The sequence below is a fragment of the Quercus suber genome, unplaced genomic scaffold (assembly GCF_002906115.3).
Source record: "Quercus suber isolate HL8 unplaced genomic scaffold, Cork oak 2.0 scaffold_430, whole genome shotgun sequence".
NCBI classification, from domain to species: domain Eukaryota; kingdom Viridiplantae; phylum Streptophyta; class Magnoliopsida; order Fagales; family Fagaceae; genus Quercus; species Quercus suber.
Genome location: NW_027069881.1, coordinates 143,578 through 156,774, shown reverse-complemented (window position 1 = coordinate 156,774; position 13,197 = coordinate 143,578).

Below are 13,197 nucleotides of genomic sequence, written 5' to 3'. Positions count from 1 at the left end.
TTCTTTGTTCAGCTTCAACCGCCCCGAGAAAGGAGTTGTTGGTGGCCTGGAAACAAGATGACCCTCCCCCTTCCTGTTTTTTGTGTCAAGCTCTCCCATCTCTTTATGCCAATAAAAGTACGGCTTGACACTTCTCTCTGGCTAGTTTTTTAGGGCGGGTTCACCTGGGCCTCTGATTGTAGAACTAGCTGGTAGGATTAGCTTGTAAATTTGTTTGTGAAACACGCCTGCCTGAGCCTCTGATTGTAATTTGTACTGTTTCTATTTATGAAATAATATCAAGATTTAGCTCTGACCTGGTTATCAGTTTCGTTCAGGAAAAGGTCCGACCTAAGAACGGTTTCCAAATCCACTTTGTTAACCAGGTGGAAATGACGTGCAAAGGCGTGCGGATCTGCGAAAAGAAAAGTAAAACTCCTGTGGTTAATAAACCAAAGCGGATATACAGTTATAAACATAAAAATACTGAAACCTAGATTGTCTCCTACTTCGGATACCCTACCTGGCTCCCCCTCTACTGTTGGGCAATGAAAACCGTTGTGCCACTCCCCCGACACAATGAGGAAATCTTGAGTCAACCCTTTATTGGAATCAGGAAGACACTGGATGAGACGAACCCTATCGTCCCTCGTCTTCATATAGTACGTCTTACCCCTCAGGTGATGAAGGTTGTAGCACCAGTTCACATCGTGGTGAGTCAGTCTCAGCCCCATTTTCTCATTCAAGGTATCTACACACCCTAATATCCTAAATACATTCACGGCACACTGGGTAGGGGCCAGGCGAAAATGCCTAAGGTAATTGAGGGTCAACGGCCTCATAGGGATTCTCATCCCTCCCTCTACGAAAGTGACTATCGGGATCACGACTTCACCCTCTCTCCTCTTAATGTACCACTCCCCTTCTTCACAGTATTTCAAACTCACATTATTGGGTATCCCGTAGTCAACAATAAATTTGTTCATCATCTCGTCGGACTCAACCAACTTTTTAAACTTACCCATTCCCCAAGAACGACTAAAAGTTCCAGAAGAAGAAAAGAAGGAGTAGAATCAAGAAAATTTGGGATCACTGGAAGAAGAAAACTTACAGAAGTATGACGATGCTCTTCAGGTAGTGTGCAAGTTGAACCAGATTCAAATCATACGCATCAATAATTGTAAGCGCGAAAATGAGGAAACCAGGCGGTTCAAATAGGTACTTATACTCCCCCTTAGGTTCCCCAAATGTAACCGCTTGCCCATAAAAGCAGGAGATCCCCACTGAACAATTACCATCATACCGTTGAAAGTGGGAAACGTGGTGCCGCCAAAATTTAATGGGGGCACACATTAGGTCTTGAAACGCCAAAAACGCGCATCGGGCAATCGAAAAGTCGCCAGCATTAACACGAACCGAAGTGGGGCGACTCGTCTAGAGGGCCCGCAGGTATCGAAACCCTCCTTCCTGTCTGAGGGAACGTGCAGCAGGGTTTTGAGGGGCTATTGTGGGGCCCGTGGGCCTGATAGCCTCGGCCCATCGTGTAGCAGGCCCAAGACCCACGCCGAGGAATACTGACCATTCAAGGCTAAATTGGGGAAAGCCTCTTTTCCGGATCCACGCCGAGGACCTCCTCGTCCTCGGCATGACAAGGATGATTTTTGGAAAAAACCAGGCCCAAAGTAAGCTGTCACCTTCACACTTAATGTATTCACCTAACCCCTCTGGCCGCATTAATGGGGATATAACCCCTTAGCAGGGCAACTTTGATCAGAGTGAACCACTTGAGTACTGATAAGGCCTCTGATGGGACGGATGGCCAGAAGAGAGGCGAATGGATGATCAACAGATGGAAGAAGGAGATAGGAAGATGAAGACTATATAAGAAAAGCAAGTAAAGTAAAACACTGGGGGGAAAAAGGGGGAGAAGAAAAAGGGTTCCTCAGCCACGGGCCGAGGAGCATCCCCCCAGATTGTAAAAATTTCTAAGTATTTTTTAATAAGAAGAATGGGGTTCATGTTTGGTGATCGACGGCCAGCGCCTAAACCTTTAACCCACTCTCTACAAATTTATTGTTTGGGCTTGTTGGGCTGAAAACCCATTCATACTCAGGGTCAAATCCAAATTGAGTCCCTACAGTTTTTGAGTTAAATGAGCTTCATTAGGTTTTTAGTTAAAATCCAATAATCACTGGATCTAATTAGGTTGATAACCATTTAACTCAATTAATATTTGGGTGAGTTTGGGTTCAATTAGAGTGGGTGGGTTTGGATGAGCAAATGGGTTTAGGCTTACTTTGCCATTCCTAGTTTTTTATAATAAATTAGGACAAAGTTTGGTCAATTGGTCTAGATCTCTAGTACATTGGACGACCCATGTCAAGGCAATAACATGTGGTTAAAAATGAATATGTGTTATCATCTTGACGAATTTATACTAAAATATTGGACCTAAGTTAAATCTAACAAATTATAAGCATCTATCTTAAACATTAAAGGCTTAAACATAATGCAGTTTCACTTAAATTCTTTGAGGTTTGGTTTATTACTATATGAAATTTCAAAATTAAAATTTGTTATCTTTTGTAATCTTGAGATTTAATTTGTTATGCTGCTACTAAGCTAGGTGGTAAAAAAAAAAGAAAAAGAAAAAAGAAAAAGAACAAAAAGAAGGTAAAATTCACCTAAAGGAAAGAAGAAGGTGATTAAAGTGAATTGCTTCTAAACGCATTTATTTATTTATTTGTTTTTACTTTATACCCAATGTTATTCAAAGACTTCAAACCCCCGATTGTTAGTGAGGCTAGTGCAGTGTGTGGGAATTTTTTGGCTGAATATTCTGTTATGACCGACAGACAGAGACAGCCCACAGTTTTAGGCAAGATATATGAGTAATGACTGGAATTTAATGTGTCAAAACCAATCTGTGTGTGTGGGGTACGTAGCCAAAATTTGGGCCATCACTCTCCATTCTCCAGCGGAATGTCTTTTGACTCCAGACACGTGAATGTCATTCTCCTCTATTCATTTGGGGAGAAAAATTAAGAGAGTATTTGATAGTGTATTTTGAATAATAATTTTTAGTATTTAAATAATATAATTTTTTATATATGTTTTTACTTATATGTATTTTTAAAAAAATACATGCCACGAGTTAAGATAAATTATTATATACATGCATAAATGTATATATACATATATAAACATTAATATTTTGATACTAAACTAGGTTATAATTTATATATATATATATATATATATATTATAAAATTAACGACTTTTACATATGTATGTTTGCAAGATAATTTTTTTAGAGGAACTTATCATCTTTTAAACTCCAATAAATATACAAAAATTGTCTAGTTTGATATTAAACTTGTACAAAAAACAAATTTGAAAAAACAAAAACTACATTGTCTCTATAACTACTAATCCGATTGACAAATTCTATTAGTTTTTAAGAGCATTGTTAGACTAACTCAAACATCTTGGAGGGGCCAACTTCTATTTTTATAGCTAAATATTTAAAGTTTTTAATCCTTATACATAATATAAAAGAATTTTTTAAACATTTTGGGCCCCCAGCCTTACTATAGCTCTACCCTTGAACCCAAAATGACAAATCCTGTTAAAATTTATCTAGCAATTAGAAGTCTCTTTTTGCCATTGATTTCAGAATTGAAGAGGAAAAAAAGAAAAAAGAAAAACCCTAAGATTCATATAATAAACCAATTAAAGATGAAATCAACATACGAAGGTTCATTGTAATAATGATAAGTGGCCATGTTAGGGTCTAATTAGATATGTGATTTGATTAAGGGTTTCTCAAATAGCCTAAAAGTTTCAATTGGGGTTGGAACTTATTGACCAGATTATATATACAAAATAATAGAATTTTGTTAAATTACAAATTATTTCAAATATTTAAATTTTAAAATATGATAAATTTAATTATTTAACCACATACTTCTAACAAATTTTAGTTGAGTCCATAGTGCTAACATCACAACTTATGAACAAATGCAACATTTTGGTAGTGTCTTGAGTGTTATGAAGATCAGACTACTACTGCTCAAGAAGTTAATTAGGTTTTGGAATCTCAATTGCATCTTGACACCAAGTTGATGAATTGATAAATAAGCTCGATTTATCGAGATTCGTGTTGGCAAAATCCTATAATTCAAAAGAGGTCGTTAGAGAAAATTCAATAATTGGCCAAGCCATGTTTAAACTTTATATACTCACTGTTTCTGGCATGGCCTATACAAATAGAGAATAGTTTTTTGCTGATATGTAGTTAAACAAACGTAACTCCCAAGCAAAAAGATTGCATTGTAGCTTGTCCTTGTGGTCCATGGTGTTTGCGAAGGGTGGGCTCATAGTAGGATAATTGGATAAATCATTGGCCAATGAAATTTTTGCAAAGTGCAAATAATCTGACTCAAACTAAAAAGCACACCCAATCAAACTCAGTACAAACACCTTTAAACCGAGTGCCCAACCAACTCGGCCAACCCCCGAATTTATCATATATATACTTCTATCATATATGCGGGTATCATAATTCGTAAATCGAGACACTTTTGAACGACGATAAGGTGACAGATATGACCCCCGAGGCTTGTTGTGTCGATGGCATTATCCTTTCTGCTTTGGGGGACAGTACTATACATTGCTTCTCTGGCTATGTCTCATGACTCTTTTTTTTTCCTCTGACAATATAACTGCAAATTAATTAAAGTACATAGACCTTTTTAAGGACTATTCTTGGATTTATTTTAGGAGAGTTTATCTTCATTAGCTAATTAAATTTAAAAAGCAAGTTTGGCAAAAATACAGTTCTTTATAAAAAAAAAAAAGAGTAAACTTTGAAAAGAGTTGTACATAAATTAAGAAACTGAATAAACAGCAACAAAGTGTTACCAAAAAATAACATGTCTATATTTTATCTTATATAAAATTATTTAATGAGTTGATACATTCATCATGTGATATTGCATAATATTGGATTCATCTTTTGCGACTGTCCAACAAACTTATTTTTTTAAATACGGAAAATTTAAATTTATTACATTCATTTCACAGTGATTGTTTTTATTGTCAAGTTAAAAATATTAATTAGTTTTAGTATGTTAATTAGTTTAGTTGCATGCAAGATTTGATATAATTCAAGGACAAAGACTCTAGTAGCATGAGTTAACTGAAACTCAGAATTTAATACAGAGGATTGAACCTTCACTGACTAGCCTATAAAACAGTTTACTGCAAGCTTGCAATGGGAAGGGATTAATTGAGTTTTACCAAATTCTGAGCCCTAGCTAACAGGTGTGGCACATAGAGACAGCCTAAATTAGGAGTAGGCAGTCCTATCCTATCCCAACATGCATGGCAGAGGAAAGTGAGAGAGAGTTATTGCGTTTCAAGAGAAATGGGGAGTAGTCAAGAAAGGAGACAGAAAAAGCATATGACAGAGAGTGAAGTTATGGCAGCTAAAGTTACTCTAGACTCTAGAGTGTAGTAATATACGGGAGCAAAGCATGGGTTCACAGTAATTCCTCTCACATGATCTCCCAAGCCTATTGTGAGTCGTGTTTGCCATGAAAGGATGTAAGAAAAAAATGGGACACGGCTTATCTTCACAGCCTATCAAAGTCTCTTTTCACACCACAATGCATTGTCGTAGTTGTCATGTGATGAGCACGAGGTCGAGCATTCTCAATGGACCTCTAGCTGGCTCTCCTGTATATGTCTCATCTTTGATGAAAATTTTACTTGGTTTTTGGAAATGTAGCACAACTGATTAATGAAATTCCATTCACTTGGTTTGGCTCTCCATGTCATTATGTAGGTTTGAACGCGTTAGGAAATATCATTCATTTTTTGATATATTATTATGGCTGAATCACTGAGTTAACAAAAACAAAAACAAGTTTATATATAGGAAAGTTAGGTTGAGTCTTTGGGGTTTTAGTGAAATCTCAACCTAATACCTAACCAAATCTGCGGTTTTAATAGTTTAATCTACCCAACTCACTTGGAAATCAATATCATATTTGTGTGGGGTAGAGTGGAGCAAAGCGGATTAGACAGTTTTGTTGGATTAAGCAGGTTGTTGTGTAGACCTACTTTTGATTAGTTTTACCTTGGGTCTTTTATTTTTATCCTTTCCAAACTTTTGGGATTTTATACTTATTTTTTTACCATTAATTTTAGTTAGTTGGAGGTTAGTTTTCTTTGTAAGCTAACCTATTATTTATTTATTTATTTATTTTTATTATCTAAACAAGTCAGCAGCTTATTTAACACACCATAAAAACCGCCAACTATAAGTCCTCTGTCCCATGGTGTAAATACCCAGGTTTCCTCTGACCCTGATACACCTTCAAACTATTATGATGTTACCACTCCAATACCACTTAATTCTGCCACTAACCACCATCAGCTGACTGACCATGCAAATCTCTACTCAGCAATTGTTTCTCTCAATATAGGTAATACCTCTGATCCCCATGCCCCTGTGAATTCCCCTGCTTCATCCAATGATAATTCATCCATTCACCCAACAAACACCCCTGACCTGAATTTGGTTCCTGAAGAGGCCCTACAGGGTTCTCCTAATGAAGAAGTTGACCCCAATTATCCCTTTAGGAGGACTTGGGTAGATGGTACAGGCCCATATATCACAACTGGGGAATTGAATGTTCAAATAGATGCAAGCTCGGATACAGAGAGTGATTCTGAAATTGTGAGGATGTTTAATCTAGATAAGCTGAATGAAGGTCGTCCTGAATGGGCATGTAGCGATGCATGGGATGTGAGACAAATTACTGAAGATTTTGATTCTATTATGCAACCTGTAGTCAACAGAGTGGACAAAGATAGACTGAGGGTTGAGAGTGTAAATCCTAATTCTGGGCCGAGCATTAGAAGAGTTTCTGAGGCAGGCCCATCACAGACTATGAGCCTAGATACTGGCCTTAATTCCTTTTTTGGTTCTGAGGCCTATGGGCTAGGCCCAGGTCCACCTTCACCTGCTTTTATTAATTCTGATCCTGGATATCTATCAAGTCTGCATTGTAATGACGTTTTGCCAGAGACAAATGGTGCTGCTAGGAAGAGGTTCGGACCAGATTTGGGGAGGCTGGGAAGGAACATTAGACAGAGGTTACTATGTGGTTTTCTCCAAAAAGAAGGTACAAAGAGGCTTTCCTTGACCAACCAAACCACACTAGCCAGCCAAGAAGACCTCAACCAAACCACTACTTATCCTCAGGGCAGTGGCAACTGATAGTTAAAATTGTTGGAGCTAGGAGTAGGAAGCAAAACGATGGTCTTATGCTTATGAAGCTATAACTAGGCAGGGAGATAGCTTGTTCTATGGTGTAAATAGTAATGTAGTAGATACAACAGGTGGGGCACTGTTGGATGCTATGGTAGAAGCTGCGCTCAAAGCTAAAAACCATGGTTTCCATTATATTTTGTTTCTAGGTACCAGCAGGCATTTAGTCCATCTACTTCAGCACAGGAAGACCTCAAACTGGCTGCAACAGATCAGGCTAGCTGATTTAGATTTTTTGAACCAAAATTGACATTGCTATGATGTGTATTTAGTGCCTAAGCTTGTTGTTAATTCTGTTTGGTCAGTTGCTAACTTGGCATGTCAAATGCCTCTTAACTGTAGCTGGTTTAATCCAGCTGTTGTGTAATATGTTGGGTTGCTTTCTCCCTTTTTTGGTATAAAAAAAAAAAAAAAACACACCATAAAAACACTTTTCAAATATTACTTTCTCAATTAGAACACTTTCCCAACACTGTTATTAATTGCTTTCTCAATCAAAATATTGTGCATAGTTCTTTTCTTCTTCTCAAAGTGTTCTTGCCCTCCCATATTTTTTCCCCTCTTACCCAATAGGTATTTTGCTTGATGATTAAAAGGAAAGACACTATTAGAACATTGTTTTTGAACCTCTTTGTGTGGAAATGTGTCCAAGCATAAAGGTCCGCACTATTGTTTAATTCTAGAAGGTTGTTCGGCCTGAGAACCTATTTGCACCAAAGTTTTACTCTAACCGGTATGAATAAGAACAACACTTTCGTGTGATTCTATAGTACTTTGTGATTGTTCTTTAACCAATCTCTATATATTGTTCTTGTTATTGACTATTCTAATTAAACTTGTTTTGATCAAAAGTTTGTTTATTCACTAAAATATTTCAAACAACCTACACTCAAATAGTCAAATGAGATCGTTTGTGTTTGTGCATGTGTAAGTTACACATTTATTTAGCGATTTTTTTTATAAGATGTATCTAGTGAATTTTGAATGCATAAATTACTCATGCGTCTAGTAGGTTTTAAATGCAAGACTCAAGAGGTTATTATTCATCTCACTATCATGAGAGGAGAAAATGCCATTTGAATTAGAGTTCATTAGCAATATCGATGTTTATTTATTTATTCTTCTTCTTCTATTGCTTCCATCATATTATAGTTTCTTTCTTTTTTCTTTTATTTTAAAAATCTAGGATTTATTGATAAAAAGGTAGGGGTTTAATTGGGCCGTTCAAGACTTAATACAACCGCTTAAAAAGGCCTACGGCTGATAAATGGATATCTGGTATTGTAACTCGACAAGTTTTTTGTTATACGACTATACATAGCTTAATATGCTCATTGAGTACGGATCCAACTTTTTAGGTGCAGAGGTTTCAGCTTGGGCTTAAAAGGTGGGTTTTTTCTTTTATTTTCAGGCCCAGAGTGGTTTACTTTAGAATATGGCCGGGAATAAAGAATTCAATCGCATTCATGGCCCAAGTTTCCATCTTTATTTTCAGATCAGCTTGTCCCAGAAACGGCATAGACAAAATAAGAATTACTATGTGCCTACGTGGGCTGTAGCCCAAGATTAAGTCCTGGGCTTAGCTCAATATTAAGGCTCGAGAGTGGCTACTTGCTTTGTAAAAATAGGTCCTTTTTTTTTCACTTTGTTTGGGCTTATTGTTATACAATTAACCCGCTCATCAGAGAGCCTATGCTTTAATTCACACACACAGGAATGCTTTGTTTTATTTTGTTCTCCACAACGCACCCCCCACCACCCCCCCCCCCTTTTTAAGAATCATGAACGATTCAATCTGAATGAGTATACATATACATATATATATATATATACCGTTATGATGATTTCTTTACATGTTTGATTAAATAAATAGGGAACTATCATATTATAGTTATTTTCCCTTATTTATTATCGACATGGAAATAAAATAATTAATATGGATAATTCATTACTATTATCTTTTATTATTATGGAGAAAAACCAAAGAAAAGATTGATCTCGAATTGTTGTGAAAATCTATGAAAGATTAATGCATTATAAAATTTTAGGTGATTTGAATGATGACTGATGATAGTAGTTGGGTTGATTCTTAGTGTGCGTTTGCCTAAGAATTATTAGGCTTTTTGCATTTTTTGGCTGGGTCCCATGGCACTGTTTACGACTTACCCAAATTTAAAAAAATGTGCATAAGTAGGGCAGTTGTGGGTCCCACGGTACTATTTATAGTTTAAAAATTATTTTGCAACAGTGTTTTTAACAATAAGTTTTCAGTTTTCAACAAAATAAGCGGTATCTAAAGAGACCCTTAGTACTACTTGTATAATAGATACTGCTGAATGATCTCCAACTTGTGCATTCCAGGTCTAATAACCCATATGTTATTTTTAGACTCTTTCATTTCCTATTTCATCAGTATTGAATTGATATCCTTAATTTTTCTTTCCATCAGACATCTTTTACCAAATTCATCTCTTTCATTGATCAACTAAGCTGCATGGAGTGAGACTGATATCAAGTTGATCACACTCGTTCATCATGCCGAATGTTGATTGTATGCACTTGTTTGTTTTTGTTAACAATGGAACAAATTGATAAACTTGTTTCCAAAGCAAATCAAGATTGGTATTTGACCATATAGAATTCAATTGCTGGAATGTATGCCTCCTTAAGCTATGAACAATTGTATTGATGGATAAAGAGTGTTGATAACTCAATCAGGTGTAACGTGAAACAATCTTATAGCTTATTACTAATTACTTGCCGGAATTTCTACATGCAGCCTCAATTTTGTTCTACCTGCACCATTAACTATGCTAGTTCAGTATTGACATCAATTCTTTCTATCTCTCATGTGTCTTCAACCCAGTTTGAGGCTCCATATGTTTAAATTTTGCATGATCTCCAATTCCTACCTTACTATTCATCTTCATATAGTTCAATGCTGGCGAGACCTGTCTTTGTGTTTTGGGTATTCATCAACTTAAGCACTGTTGGATGTAAAACTATGTAAAATGCTCTACAGAAATCTCTTCTGGACATTGTGTTAGCATTACTTGTGAAACTTAGGCTTTGGAAAGCCTGGACATATTATACCAAATTGCACTATAAAATCATTACTAATCTTCATCCACTGAAATGATCTACACTGCATTAGTTCTTCTTATGTTTCTCTTGACAATAACTCTATCCTTATTAATATGCATAATTGCAAATTCTTAACCTGTGAATATGGAAAAAAAAGATCCAACTATTACATAATAAGAAAGTTAGATGCAAATAAATGACAGGGCATATCTGGGGCAACCGCAACAAATTCAATTGAAGGAGTTAGAGAGAAAGTCCTAAACCTGATATACAATCGCTTGTGAGCAGATCTGTACCTGTTTAGGGACACTTATAAACATGATGAAGATGACGAGGTATGGTCTAGGGACTAGGTATAGAAGAATTGCTACCTGGTATGCCAGGCTTTTATGGTTATGTAACTTATGTTTATTGTATACTATGTTGTAAATTGCTATTGACTTACAATGTTAAAGCCATGGAACTTCAACTTCTATTTCTTTAGATTATAAGCAGTTATTTTATTATTATTATTATTATTATTTTTATTTTTATTTTAATTTTTTTTATAGATCTTTTACTGGAACACCTGCTAACTCAAAAGTGGTGTCCTGAAAACTTACAAAACAAGGCATTATGATTATAGACTTACTAGAGAGTGATACTCCAAGTGCCCTTAAACCTTTAAGTCGGCAGGTCAATGTATGTAAATCTCAATAAGTGGCAATATAAGTTACCATTTTTTGCCAATAACCCTTAGGCCAAATGACATTTTCTATTGTTTCTAACAGATAAACCCAGAATACAAATCCCCACTCCTCTACTCAAATATATTTAAAAAGAAAAAGTTACCATTTCTTGTAGAAAGGAACCAAACCAATTGGATTGACCCATTGGATTGACCCATTTTTATCTCTAAACAAGTGGTTAAAATGAAGAGGCAAACAGAGATGATTAGGAAATGATTTCTCATTAGATGACAAAATTCTAATTTGAGAGCTTTTCATAAAGTCTTTATCTTTACTTCAAATAATGTCTTCCCCCAACAACAATCCCTGTTATGTTCCTTTTTGGTCTGTGTATGATAAATCATTTTAGTTGCTTCCCTGCATGCTATTAAACAGTGATTCTCAAACTTCTCTGTCTTTATAGTGTACCGTATTCTACAGTAGCAGTTAAATTATGAGGCTTAGAAGCTAATAATAGTTCCTGATTATATGTCCAACTGAAGGATATGTGGGCCACTAGTGCTGCATCATATGACATATCTTGATCATCATTCAAGGATTTGGATTGTTACTTTGAATTGAGACTCACAATGATGCCCACATGTGAATTGCAAGTCGTTCCTCTAAAGCATCATTCTGCACCCAACAGCCCACTAAAAGAACCCCTTTTTGCACTTGCATGCACTTTGAATATGTATCTTAATTTTATTGCTATATTTTCTACAATTAATAATAGGGCGGCGCCTTATCAATGTTATTCAAATGAATTTCTTATTTTTAGCATTGTTATCTTTAATATAAAACCATCTTAATCTATTGATTTGCACATATTGGATTAGATTGTTGCAGATATTTTATTTGTTTATTTACTAAAAATCAACAAAAATATACTATTGTACCCTTTTTAATAGAAAAAAAGTATGATTTTAAAACGAGTCAAACTCCCTTCTGCCTTTGTACTCGAGAGCCAATCTCCGCTTGCCCTGAGGAAACTATGCACGCCTCCTTTATCTTTTGGCACATAAACAAATAAGCTTGGTGTCTTTAAAAGAAAAGTTTGTACCTAAAAAAAAAGTATGCTCTTGAACCAAATTCACCCTTATTATAAAAATAAAAAATTATATGTGAAAATGGGTGATCCCCTCTCAATCTTGATAGGATACCCATCCTAGAATTGTTTATTTCGTACGGATATCATGGATATGCATGTTTGTGAAATGCTATAATAGTTTATTTGCTTCAATTACATTAAAGATGGTATGCAATTTGTATTTTTTATTTTTTGTTTGGTATGCTAAACCTTATGATAAAAGAAGATAATTATAGACTAACCAGAAGCAAAGCTAGAATTGAGTTTGTACCCTGGTGGGTGCACAATGCACTTTTCTTTTCATTAAAAATAGTAATAATTTTTGCACTTTTTTTTTTCTTCTTCGCTTCCACACACCCACTGTCCAAAGAAGAAATAATAATTAATAATTATAATATGAAAAAGGGATTATTAAGTTATTAGTACCTTTAGATTGTGTTAAGAATGTACCATTTCGGCTTATATATGATTTAGAGACAAAATTAGGATGAATTAGCTTTCGGCTGGGACAAATGAATATTCATAGCATTTTTGTACTTAATGAAAGAGACCGGTTGAGGTGGAGGGTGTTATTATATGCAGAACCGCACTGTCCCACTTTGAGGACACATTTCATGGAAACTTTGGTGGCTTTGTTTTTTTTGACTCTTATTACAAATCAAAGCTACTTTTCTTTTTAATGCTTGAAAGTTGAAACAATTGAAAGTACCAACTCCAACTGGACTAGAAAAAAATAAATTAAATTAAATTAAACCTTAGTTCATACTTGAACTTGATTGAGACGTTCGGAAATTCCAAACTCAACCTCTGTCAAATTGTACCAATACTCCTAGTACTGCTTTTACTTTGGGAAGATTAATCTTGTGGAATTTTTGAGTGAAAGCTGAGATTTATTTGGACCCACTTAGAGATTTCCAGGATCAAAAGCACACTCAAAAAAGATGATTGTAATTTGTTGACCTATTGGATTATTGATTCCATTTTACTTTCTAAAGGAT